This window comes from Papaver somniferum, chromosome 10 (assembly GCF_003573695.1).
Source record: "Papaver somniferum cultivar HN1 chromosome 10, ASM357369v1, whole genome shotgun sequence".
Taxonomy (NCBI): domain Eukaryota; kingdom Viridiplantae; phylum Streptophyta; class Magnoliopsida; order Ranunculales; family Papaveraceae; genus Papaver; species Papaver somniferum.
This window is the reverse complement of record NC_039367.1, coordinates 39517839-39530628: the sequence shown is the minus strand read 5'-3', so window position 1 is coordinate 39530628 and position 12790 is coordinate 39517839. Positions and strand designations below refer to the sequence as shown.

General features: G+C 33.5%; 1 long non-coding RNA gene across 5 annotated transcripts; it reads left to right on the top strand.

Moving 5' to 3' along the window:
- The first annotated feature begins 206 nt into the window (after nucleotides 1–206).
- LOC113318382 lies at nucleotides 207–7800 on the top strand. Of its 5 annotated transcripts, none has more exons than XR_003344488.1 (9): nucleotides 207–469; nucleotides 913–1100; nucleotides 1567–2048; nucleotides 3603–3745; nucleotides 4847–4991; nucleotides 5482–5590; nucleotides 5984–6072; nucleotides 6832–6992; nucleotides 7462–7783. It is a non-coding gene; the product is annotated as an uncharacterized LOC113318382 (long non-coding RNA). The 5 variants fall into 5 exon arrangements; XR_003344489.1 differs by adding an exon at nucleotides 2720–2813 and having other exon boundaries at nucleotides 3603–4991; XR_003344490.1 differs by having other exon boundaries at nucleotides 3603–4991; nucleotides 7478–7800.
- The last annotated feature ends 4990 nt before the right edge of the window (nucleotides 7801–12790 follow it).

Sequence of the window (12790 nt, the reverse complement as noted above, 5' to 3'; positions counted from 1 at the left end):
TGGTGGCGAGGGAGATGCAGATAAGAAATGAAGAAGAGGCCGAAGTGTAACAGGTAAAGGTTAAAGTTGGGATTATGCAAATCATTTTCTGTTCATAATTTCAATTATGCCACTAGGGGTATATGTAAAGACTCATAAGGGTACTTGTGCAGGATCCATGGATAGTAGGGGCATATATAACATTCCCACTAAAACCATCTTTCTCTTTCTTTTACTGCTATCCTTCTTCTCCTCTCTCGCAGAAATCCTAGAGTTTTGCTTCTCTGTTTTTCTTTTCGTGATTTTCTTTCTGTTAATGTAGGTTATAATAATAGACTGATATAGTTGCAGTTGAATCGGAAAGACGATTGAATTAATTATAAGGACAATATTGATGGAGTAACTAATCTCAACATCATCGATTTACACAAGAAGAATCAGATTGAAGTCTCTTATACTAAAATCCCATGTTCTATGGTAACTTGCCAAGGTATACCCTGATCTCTATGCAGTGATTTTGTATTTGTTTGGTTTGTATCTTAGCGTAGAATCTGGTGATCAATTTTGGACAAACCCTAGAATTGTTTTTTTTAGTTTGTGTATGAATGTTTGATTTTTGTTTTGATTTTGTAGTCGTAGAGAAAGTAATTGTAGGCTGATTTTCTTAGTGTTTAAAAATAAATTTGGGTTTTCAGAGAACAATTAGCTTCTCACAGTTGTTTGCAAAATCTTAAACTTTGTGAACTATTGTTCATGAGAACTCCTATTGCTCTTATGTAGATGTTTTAACCAAAGATTACAACTTTGATCTGAAGTTTTATCTAAGAATGTTGAGCAATAGTGGGATGAAAAGTATGGTACTTCCTTGCATTATTTCAAGATCAAATATATGCAAGTTTTGTGTCTGCTTCTAACTTTCTAGATGTTGCATAGGTGGTTGCTGCTGGTGCTAACTCTGTTCAAATTATCGGGGTAATGGTATTACAATTCCATCTCAGTACCATCTAAGGACCGAAGTAGGGCAAAAGAAGTTAAATACGAACTCTGATACCGGTGCAGAGAATATTCAGAATAACTGTATACGGACAGCTGTTCACCCCAAGTATCATATCGAATGATTGGTAAGTCATTCTAGCTATGCGTTACTGAACAGGTAAATAGGAAATTTGTTTCCAATGGTTATATGCTAATATTTCTATCAACACAATGTACTCTTTATATGGATTTGCAACTTTCGTTTCTTAAGCAATTTATAGGTCCATGACCGAATCAGACCATATCCATATTCCTCTGTGTTTTTCTAATTATGCTATAAGCTTACTATATCTTTATATCTAAATTGTGTAAATGTAAAAGTAAATAATTTTCATGAAGTCTGTACAATTTTCCAAGATTTATATTTTAGAAGCATTATATGACATGGAGAATTATTGGAACACATTTATGTTCTAGCTTATGTGCCACCTTCTCCCAGTAACACTCAAGGTTGGGATCCTTTATTGGGATCCACCACTGACTTGCACTAATTATGCTTGCTTAGAACCCCTTTTATAATTAGATGTTTGATTAATGTCTCTTGCATTTCAGGTCATTGCTAACAACTTGGCTGAGCTAGCTGGGGAAGGGAGTAATAGTTGTAGTTAGAGGTGCTGGGTTGATTGCAGCTACGGAAAAAGTAGGTCAGGCAAACTAGATTTTCCACGTGTCCGCCAGAAGAGAGTAGTAACAATCGCCGGGGGTGCCGACTCGATGGCAACTGTGGAGAAAGTAGGTCGGGAAGAACAAGATGTGCCACATGTCCACTAGAGGAGCCACATGACTCTAGCTTCTATTTTGATACCAGTGAAGGGATATTTGTGCACATGGATTTGTTCAACTACGGAAAAATGTTAATTTTATTGTTAATTGTTAGATTGTATGTTATTTATCATAATAAGCATGGGTCTTTCGGCCGAACTGGGTTGTTTTTCTCCTTCGATGCAGGCATGTCTGATAGAATGAACGGGAAGAGGAAGTACGTTCTTATTTTGATAGCTTATATCCAGGAAACACACTTGGATTTATGGAAGGTGCGGATTAAGTTTGTAGTTTCCTTGGCCTATACTTTTGCTCTCATTTTTCTTGAACTTCAAAATTCAAAATTGTGAGGTTCTCCACTTTGTGATATAGATTGAAGCTAGCTTGATATCCGGTTTTTGGCTAATCATCTTCTAATCAGTTGATCTTGATCTCGACAATTTAGGCTGCGAATTATACATAACGAGTTTTGCAGCTTACTATTGCTACTATTGCTGCGGAAGAGATTTCTCGTAATGTATCCTGTTTTGGGATTTTCAGTGCAACATATTACTTTTAATATAGTATCAAACTTGGAAGCTTGACTTTGGGATCTTCTCTTTTAGATTTCAGGATTTAATTGAAAGCCTGCAGTTAGTCACTTCTTTTCACTAAATACTCCGCACCAAAACATTGTCCCAAAAAATGTTATTTAGAGTTTTTTGATGTTTATAGGATGTTAAGTCCTAGGATGTTTATAGCACCACCAGGAAAATGTTTATAGGATGTTAAGACTTTTAGATGTGCTGAACTTATAAATATAGTTGTACATACTTTCTGTTGCATGTAGTTAGTGAAAAGGTGTTTAAATGAAAGTAAGCGATTATCACAATCATAAATATAGTAGTACACTTAATAATTATATAGGCTTATGCCCATGATTACTTAAGTATTTTTGCTGCAGGGAAATTTCGGGCACACCCAGTTACATTTACAGGCTTATAAAAATATAGTAATATTTTTGCTCGCATACAGTTACCCCTTGAAGCTGGACTGAGGTTTTATTCCAATTTTATTCAGTTATTTTGTTCCTTCGCTGCACTTTCTCTAATTCAGTCTTCTAGAAAGCCAGACGACGTAGGCTCCTCCAACGTGTGGAGATATTATCGATAACAACTCGAATATAGTCATATCTATAGCATTTTCAGTTGAGTTTGTTGTTGTTGTCGTCTAGCAAATTAGCGAAGGAAGACCAGTCCGCGTCTTTCCGTACTGTAGTTGTGAAGGTTAAATCTTGAAAGTTGAAACCTTGGCTTTTATTTTATTTTGTTTTGAATTTTTTTTTGCGAAGTTTTCATAATTTTACATTAGTGTACCAAAACAGTGATGGTAAATTGAATAACAATAATTACATATCATGGAACCTTTCATAAACACGATAATCATTTTTTCTATTTCTAGATAAACATCTGCTAACTTGAAAGATTTTCAGTGCAACTTGGCAATGGGTTAGTAACATGTTTGAAGTTGAACTGTCTTCACTTCGGTATAGAAAAGGGTTCTTATTGGATGAGGACAGGACAATTCCTATAAGTTGCTAGGTCTTGAGATTCACCGAAACCTTTTCTTAGTTTGATGTATGTTGTTTAGTTGAAACTTTGCTGGCCCTATGGATAAGATTTCACAATGTTCACAGTAAAAATCACTTCACTTTGATTGCTTTCATTCGTTCAATCTGCATTTGGTTTTTCAATAGTTAATTATACATATCTAGGTTTCAATTATCTTTTTTCCAGTCTGAATTGGATTATTTATGATTTCCTTTCTTCATTTTTTGGATTTTGTAGGGGTTCAGATGAATTCTGGAGATACTTTAACACCACCACTTTGACTATTTATGAAGTATTCTATTTCTGCATTCATGCCAACACCACCATTACGTCTCACAGACACTCCACGAAAGTTATTCCTGTTCTGGGGTACTTTACAGGTCAATTCTCTTACTCTCTCCCACTGTGTTTGTATAGTATCCTTTATGGACAGGCTATTAATATTAGCGACATAAAGGTATTGAGTTTGATAAGATGACTCCACTATTTGAATTGCTATTAGAAGATCGATTAAAACAATGTCTTTCCTTAATTGGATGTATTTGATCAACCCATGAGGGGGAAGTGATGGAATCCTTAACTTAGCTGGTGTTTACATCTTACTTTTCGGATGCAAGACTTTCAAAGTTTTTTTACCAATTTTGGGCATTTATGATCAATGTTATATATTGATGCTCGAAGTATCCATATAACATCTAGAAGTAGCCAGTGTCATAATTTGAGATTCAAAAAATCTGCTTCGGGATTGAAAATATATTCAACAAAGCTAAGAGTAGCTCATGTGCAACTAAGATTAATAATTTGATGTTCAATGTGATCCATTAACCGTTTTAAAGGCGAGTTAATTAGTTTCATACACTCGATACACTGATAACATTGGTTCATATAATAACATTTTGTTGTCCATGGGTCTGTATGGTATCAAATACAAGGTAGGATTATATATTTATTTCCAAATTTGTCAGACTGACTGAGATTGGCTCTATTTTTTGTTAGAATAATGTGTACCATTTTGTTTTTCCTGTTTTTCATGAAAGTTACGAGTTAGGATTTTCAGTTTAGGTAGGAATTTGTTGAGAATCAATCAGTACTAAAGTGAAACGCGTTTGATCAGATTCTAAGTTTCGCATATACCTAAATATTTTGACTTTTTTTCCTTCCACTAATTATAGGATCAAACTATTTTGTGATTAAGGTACTGTGGCACTGCTTATGTTTGCAATGTCTAAGCATGTTGCTATGAAAGACTGTTCTTTACTAATATATTTTCTCTAAATATCTGAGGGTTTATCTTGCATACAAGTTGAAGTTCACTACAGGAGTATAGATTGGCGAGTTTCAAAGTATGACTTTGATGACTTGCTCCTGTTGAGAGAATATATTGCACTTTATGTGTTTGGGTGCTCGAGGAGGAATGACACTTCTTGCAGTAGTATATTAAATTACGTGATCACATTTCAAAGATGGGTACTAAATTACAGGTTGTTTTAGCACATTTTCGTCCCAGGCCAGACTTACATCCAACTGTTTTATCTCCCGACATCGAGGTCTTAGGTTTCGTTCCAGGAGATACAAAACATTGTTCTGCTTGGTACTGTTGTTTCTGACAACCCTGCTAATCCAAAGGTATGAGATTAATCTTTCACATTTTACACTCGATGTTGAGAAGTTTTGCATTATGGTCGACTTTAGACTATTCAGATGTAACAAAGATTGGTATATAACGTAAAGGTCTCCCCTAAGTGTTATTCTTTAGAGTTTACTAGAAAATTCGGCAGCTTCCAGGCCCAATGACTGGTGGTCAGATAGGAAATCAGGCTGTAGCTTTCTTCAAATCTCAGTATTCATATTATACTTGATTAATTCACCTAAATCCCTTTGAACAACACTAGGCCTGGTGATTTAGAAGTGGTGTTGTATTTTATATATTTTTTATGGTTTAATTGTGGATGTTTTTTGTGGTTGTTTCTTCATTGGATCAGAAGAAGGAGAAAGTAATGGTGTTGATTAAAAAAATATCGGAATCTTAAACGACAAATCAACACCTTTTAAGATGTAAACGTCATACTTGGATGTTATTAGCTACTCAATCTGTCTATATTTTTGTCATGTTCAGAAAAAATGGGTTGCAAATGACAAGCTTCAATTTTTGAGCGAAGGAGCAGCAGCCAAAGAACACGGTTGAATAATGTCATCGCGACATGTTCCCCGTTGAAAAGCTTGAGGTTACTTTCCTTAATGCCAATCTCAATGTACATACTATGTTTGATTGCAGATCCATTAAGTTCCCATATTACAAAATAAAACATCAGACCCAAAAAGTGTATCTTCACGTCCGAGTGACTGATGTATCAGGAGTGGCATAAGATATATATATCCTAACTCAGTTCAGTTATGTTTCCATTCGCCACCTCACTAGCACATATAATCTCAGAAACGATGTGAACATTGGAGATGGGTTTTAGAGAGGTTTCATGTAATATATGGCAGTCCTTAATTATCTGCATACTCATATTATAATTTTGGATTCATTTATACTTAAAAAGGAAGGGTAGTCGTGTTTTCTGGAAAGAGTTTGATGGAAAGAGTTTGATATATACATATATTCGCTGGAACAGGTTCTGGCTGCTACATGGACACCAGGGGAAATAATAAGTGATACTATGGAGCCTTTGATGTCGTGAGACAGTTCACCTGGATTTTTGAGGTAAGTATACTTAAGGGTTTAACGTTAAAATGATCAATATATGCAGACAATTAGAGTACACGTCTGTATACATAGTTTCCTACTGTCGTTAAGTGCTATGAAATTGTTGGGGCATAATTAACATATTAGTATGATATAAAATGCATGGTGGGGCAGTATTTCTTTATTTGCTTTAAGTCACGCCAAGGATGCGTAAGGACTTTTGAATTTACATTTGTAGCAGTTATACAACATATAATCCTTTTTAAATCCTATTTTAAATTTTATTGTTGACGATATAGATATTTCAGGTGCATTTATAATATCCTGGAATGTGGATTTTATCTTGGTTTGGGATGTTGCTTCCATTTTTAGTCAAATGCGTCCGTCTGAATATCTCTTTGAAGAAACTATTAGGAATTCTTGATGCAAAGGAAGCCGGCAAACATGTGTGTCGAATGATATATTTTCTTGCATTCGGAGAATCATACATTTAAGATAGAGTGCATTTAGAGTAGAATGTCCATGAACAATGTGATCAGAATATTTTGGACCTAACTATTTATAGTTTTGGATTAATAAATGACTAGGTTAGCTATTTTAAACTATCAGCTCAGAATAGTATGCATTAATTCTAAATTAAGACCAGTGAGCAACTTATTTTTTATATGTTGATATAGTTTGTAGGGCACTAGCGTTTCATTTTTGTATATTTCTTAAGGATGCCTTTTTCCTATCCAAAAATCTCCTTATCGTATAATGCATGCTTTTTGAATGCAGTAGGCACTCAATGATCATTCTTCAAGCTAAGGCTGAAAAGCTGGCAAGATAAGCTTCAGATGAGGGTTTTTTAATAAATATTTGGTAATATGGATTGATGACTTCAACACTACAATGTAGAACTCGGATTTGTTATCAGCGTACATGAAGCATTGTGTGAGGTACAATCTCTTCTTGAAATCACCTCATGTTATTAATTTTTTTAAACAAACAGATCCAACTGTAGTTGCTATCTTATCTCAAATGGTAGAGCACATGGTTATTACCATGCAGTTGCGGGTTCGACTCCCACAGATGGCATAGTTATTTGAATAAGCCAAAACCCAAAACCTTTTATGCTTTCGATACCAGTGTATAGGTATCTATGGGCAGAAAATATATCATATTGTAAGGCTCTGAAGCTCCTTTATGTCAAACTCTAGGACCCAATATTATTTTTCATTTGGACAGATTTAGCATCTGTTGCAACCTCTGCACAAGGAAAAGAGTGCTATGTGATTTCTCATCAAGTTTGTTTTAGCCAAATCAGCCCTTACTCTCTTCTGTTAATAAGTTTATTAAACTTTGATGGTACGAACTTTATGATGGACTGCTAAAAGGATATTCAGATAACTCCTTAACTCCTTCCAGGTACTTATATTTTCAGCCATGACATTGGAACTTTGATGAAACTTCAATAATGAACCAGAAGCGCCACATATCACCATGGTCAGGCTAGTTTTTTTTTTTCTTTATCGACTTCAATTAGTTTTGCACATTTTTATTTTATTATTTTTGTTTTTGTCTCTTTTATTCTCTTTATTTAGTAAATATGAAGTGTTTGTCTTGGAACACTAATATTGGGTACGATTTAAAATGGTTGCATGATGTAGATGTCATTCTCATGATCTGTTTATTCATTGTGAAAAACATTGTTAAGGAATGTGTAATTTTCAAATTTGCACTTGATTTACCTGATGTGTTTTTTTATAATCGTTGTTTGGTTGCTTTTACTTATTATTCTAATTTTCCAAAATATATTAGTACCATGGGTATACTTCATGTGGCATGTGGACTACATGAGATCACCTTTTACTTGGTGCAATAGGCATTTCTCTACTAATAGGATAAATAGATGGCATTACGGAGAGGTGGGCATCCAAAACTTCTGAGAGTCAAATCGTAAATGAAAATATGAGAATGAACAATCAAAAGGTTAGATGTTAAGTGTCCCTCAATAATTGGAGTAAGAAATTCCAACTTCTGTTAGTAATTCACAAATTCAACTTAAATTCAGGATCTAACCATCCATTCAAAATAACCTATCCTATCTTAAAATCAGAATTCGCCTAATGTAACAATCATCTTCTGAGCAATTACTTAGTCTTATTTTTAAACATGGTTTGTTGCTTTTGTCTCTTCTTCATCACGGAGGAAAGTCTCCTCGCCTTCTTGCGAAATCATTCTCATGCATATAAATATTATATTTTAACAAGTGGGCCAAAGATTTAATTATTACGTTTCTACCTGCGATATTTTCAACAAACAAAATAGTAGGAAACACGGCCTAACCTTTGTCAGGCGACCTAGATCGTTACTGATTTCTTCAAAAGGTTGTCAAGGCAAGGATTTTAAAGATCTGGAAATCAAGAAATCGAAAGACAAAGGAAGTGTATGCGCTGGAACTGCACCTAATGGCTGAAAAGGTAAGAAATACCATATGTGGATACATATCTCTTGAATTATATAGGGTATTTAAAGGTTAGGCTCAAATATGTTTATTGCAAATCGAAGAAAACCCATATGCGTGCAAAGGTACCAAAAGACCCGATAAAAATATTGAAGACCCAGTTGGTGGAAGGGAACGTATATTCCATTGAAAGGTTTAACCTCTGCCTCAAATGAAAATTTTATAATTGTTGACTACACACACGTTTTAGGATTTAACAGGTTCCCAAAGTGAAGCTACTAGAAAATAGCGAATCAAACCTTCCTGAACACAAATTTAATCTCATAGATTCTAAAAGCGCATCAAAAAAAGTGAATAACACACCATTCTCTCTTCCTAAAAACCGAACTACCTTTTAATCTAATCTATTTCAAGTAATACTATGGTTACATTAAATGGTCAAAAAGGATCTGGAAAAGTTTAGAAAAGAGAGATAGTCATTGAAGATACAAAGTAAGTAACTTTGTTTTAAAAGTTATATTACGTTGAGATCGAGGTAATGAAAAGGACTATGGGTAATTAACTTTTTCCCCATGTATAAATTACGAACTAGGACTCCTTAATCAATTAATGATTAATCTTATATTGTTGTTAAAACAAGGGAATTGATATGAAGGTAAAACAATTGGGGTAATGGTGCATCTTAGTAGAAAAAGGTGTCATATATGAGCACACAGATACTCTGATTATTGTTATTATTATTGGAACATCTGTAAGCGAGTTTCGAGGTTAGTGATCCATTTCTAATTAACACATCATGTGCTGACATTAACATTTATTAATTCATCTGATGTACAATTACACCTTCCAATAAGTACACTTGCATTGGCTACGACCACTGCATCTAGAGTATTGATTAATCTGGATATATATATCAAAAGTCAATGAATTCAGGAAAAAATAAGTGTGCATAATAGAAAATACCCGTGTAAATTAATAACATCAGGACCGACAAAATTTATCAATTCATCACGATATTAAATAATCGAAAAATAATAAGTACTAATTTACATATGAATTAATAATTTATCAATTTAACCGAATGTTCTTACATACTTCTCAAAAAAATCAGTTAATGAATTGAAATATGGAAATAAGGTGGATGTTGAATACCTTTCGAACTATCTCTGAGAAAACACAATTTCACATTTGTTGATTGACGACGAAAATGATGATATCGAAGCTAAAGATGGGAGTGTACTTATAAATCCACATTCAAAAGACTCTTCTAATCTAATTAAAAAAAAAAAAACGAAAAAATCTCTTCGAATATTAAGAAAATATCAAGATAAAATTCAATGTGACATAAATTTTGAAAAAAACCAAGTCATGGTTCAATTATTCACTACCAAATTAACATAAATATAGAACTCATTTATACAAATTCGAGATTTATTAATTTATATATCACAAGGGATCTATAGTAGCTAATTATTAATTTAGCATGTTGTCCCCTATTCAGGACCGCAAAAAAGTTATTTTATCGTGATTAATAATTTATCATGTATTATTTTATATTGGTTAAACTGTATATGACTTTTATTACGTACTAAAACTGCAAAATTAATTTATGCAGGCTTAAATCAGGAGACAACGGAATCAAAATGAATGGCTCGGCACAACAGGATGACCCCAACGAGAATAAAAAGAATAAGTACAGGAAGCAACTGACATGATACAATATATTGAGAATGCGGTAAGTTTGTATTTGGTTGATTTTGTTTACGCGTTGTAGTTAAATATATCTAAATGTGTGCCTCGAATAAATGGCAGGGTAAAACATTCACCTGCGAGGTGACTATACTGGGCTTGGTTGAGAACATAAAGTGGTACATATGGCATGCAACAGATGTAGTAAAAAGGTTTTGTACGACGAAGATGAAGAACCGTGGTATATCAAGTGCAAGAACAAATTTGAAGTGAATATAGCATGGTCAGAATGGACAATTTTTTTTTTAAATAAATGGATGGAAAATACATCAAGACTTACTAACGACTTAGAATACACACATGTACAAATTGAATTTGGTTGTAAAAGATAACAAAGATACTGCAGTATTCACGGTAAAAAATAGAAAACTTGGATGAGGTGCACTGCGAAGGAACATGTAGATTACCTGGAACAATGCTATGAGGTAACGACATATTAGTATAAAAAATCAACTTGATAGAGATACTGTGAACGCATGCTTACCATATCATTTATTTCCAAATGCAGACTAACAAGGAAAAAAAGGCACACGGGTGGTTCTACCGAATCAACGACCGCGCCTCTGTTTTTAAATTGGTAACCCAGGAGTATAATATAAATAACCAATCTGAAAATTATACAGTCCAAAAAATATTCATGCCAGAAGGAGAATTAGGGGATTCATATGCTAACACAAAATACCAGGTTGCTTTACAAGCAATTTATACTAAAGCACCTTTTTGTCTTTCAAATATGAATCAATGTTTATATGTACAAATCTGTTTCTCTATAGGATCCAGGTGGCGAAAGGAATGTTCCACATACTACCAAAGATAAAGACTAGGAGACATCTAAGAGGGGTAGGAAACGTGAATTAAGTAACGTCAAGGAAACAAAGCAGCCAAAACACACTAGCCAAAAAGACTTGGCACAAGCTGAAAAGAAAGTAGACTCATATGATGAAGATTAGGCGGCCAATCATTTTCTGAAAACTAATCTGAATAATTAATGGATTGGTTTAGCTATAAATATTAGAAAAAAAAAGAGAGGATTCTTTGAAGGTTCGATTACTCTTTTCAGTACTAGCTTCTCTATAAAGGATCAATTACATTGTTTTAGATTTTTTTTTCCTTAAGTTAGAATGTTTTGGGCTATTTTTCTGTGAATTTATTCTGCATACTCAACGGATTGTGAATCTATTTAAGGATTATTGATGTTCTTCTTTGGAAACCGGAAGTGCAATATTTATAATAGCGATGCTTATGAAAAATCAAGCAATTTTTTTTGGTTTTTCGGGCGTTGCTTACTATAGATTACTGGGAAAATTAGTTTCTTAAAAATTTAGCTTAGGACAATATTCTAATTTTTACCATAGTGTCCATAGTTTGACGGCAGCTTAGACTACACCGTGGTAGAGTTTTTTGCTTAACAACTATCATACGTTGGTTCAAGTGTGATTCCAACACTTCGTTTGGATACTCCATCTTATATCAAATTAATATATATAAGGCACGGTAGTAAAGTAAATATCTCCAAGTGTTAGAGAACTTGGGATGTAGCAAGGTATTCATCTCTGAGTAATTGTTCATCATATGGTTTGTGAAGTTTGTTCAATTTCCATGAGTAAGATCAACTTACACGGTCAATACTTCCAATAAGAAATTGGACTTACTTAGGTAGAAAATCAATTTTTACAACAACCGGGTATAGTTTCTCAATTAAGAAGCTTGGATATTTAGAAATGTAATAGAAGATAGATGGTCGCATTAACCTAAATTCAAGCATGAACATATGGAGAATCAACAATGGAATAGAAAATAGATGGTTGCACTGACAGTACCTATCACATATCTGTAATACTATTTTATTTTATTTTAAGTTCCAACACTTCCAGGACACAAAAATTACATACTAAAAGTAAGGAGCTAATCAACAAGCAACACAACTAGATCAATCTATAGTTTTTCTTTTACCACAAGATATAGTCTAATTCCAGCTAAATTTGTTGATTAAGACAGTATTAATATTGATCTCAAGAGGGGTAACATAAACTTGGTTTTGATGAATAACCGTTCCAGGAATTTATCAAGTAATTATTTACTGCGAAATTTGTTAAATTTCGATGATTAAAATCAAGTTATAGGGATAACACTTCCTGATGCAAAACTGGCTTACTTAGGTGAAAAAAAAACATTCAAAATATAATACATGTACGTAAAGAAAATGTATTTACGGGTTTGTTGGGTTGGTTGCTAAAATATTAACGTTTAAGACCAACCGGACATACTAAATCGAAAATACCTAAAAAATACAACAACATATTAAACAATCTAGAAAGTTTCTTAAAATTAGACAATTTTTAAAATTATTTAGAATTCTATATATACTCAAGCATTCAAATCACTGGTAGGCATAAAAAATAGGCTATATACACCGATGGAATAATAAGGTTTAATGTTACATAAACCCGGAAAATAACAGAGTTTTGATATTACAACAGATGAAATTTGAGAACAATAAAAGATACTATATGATTTTGGATAACAATAGAAAGAGAAAAA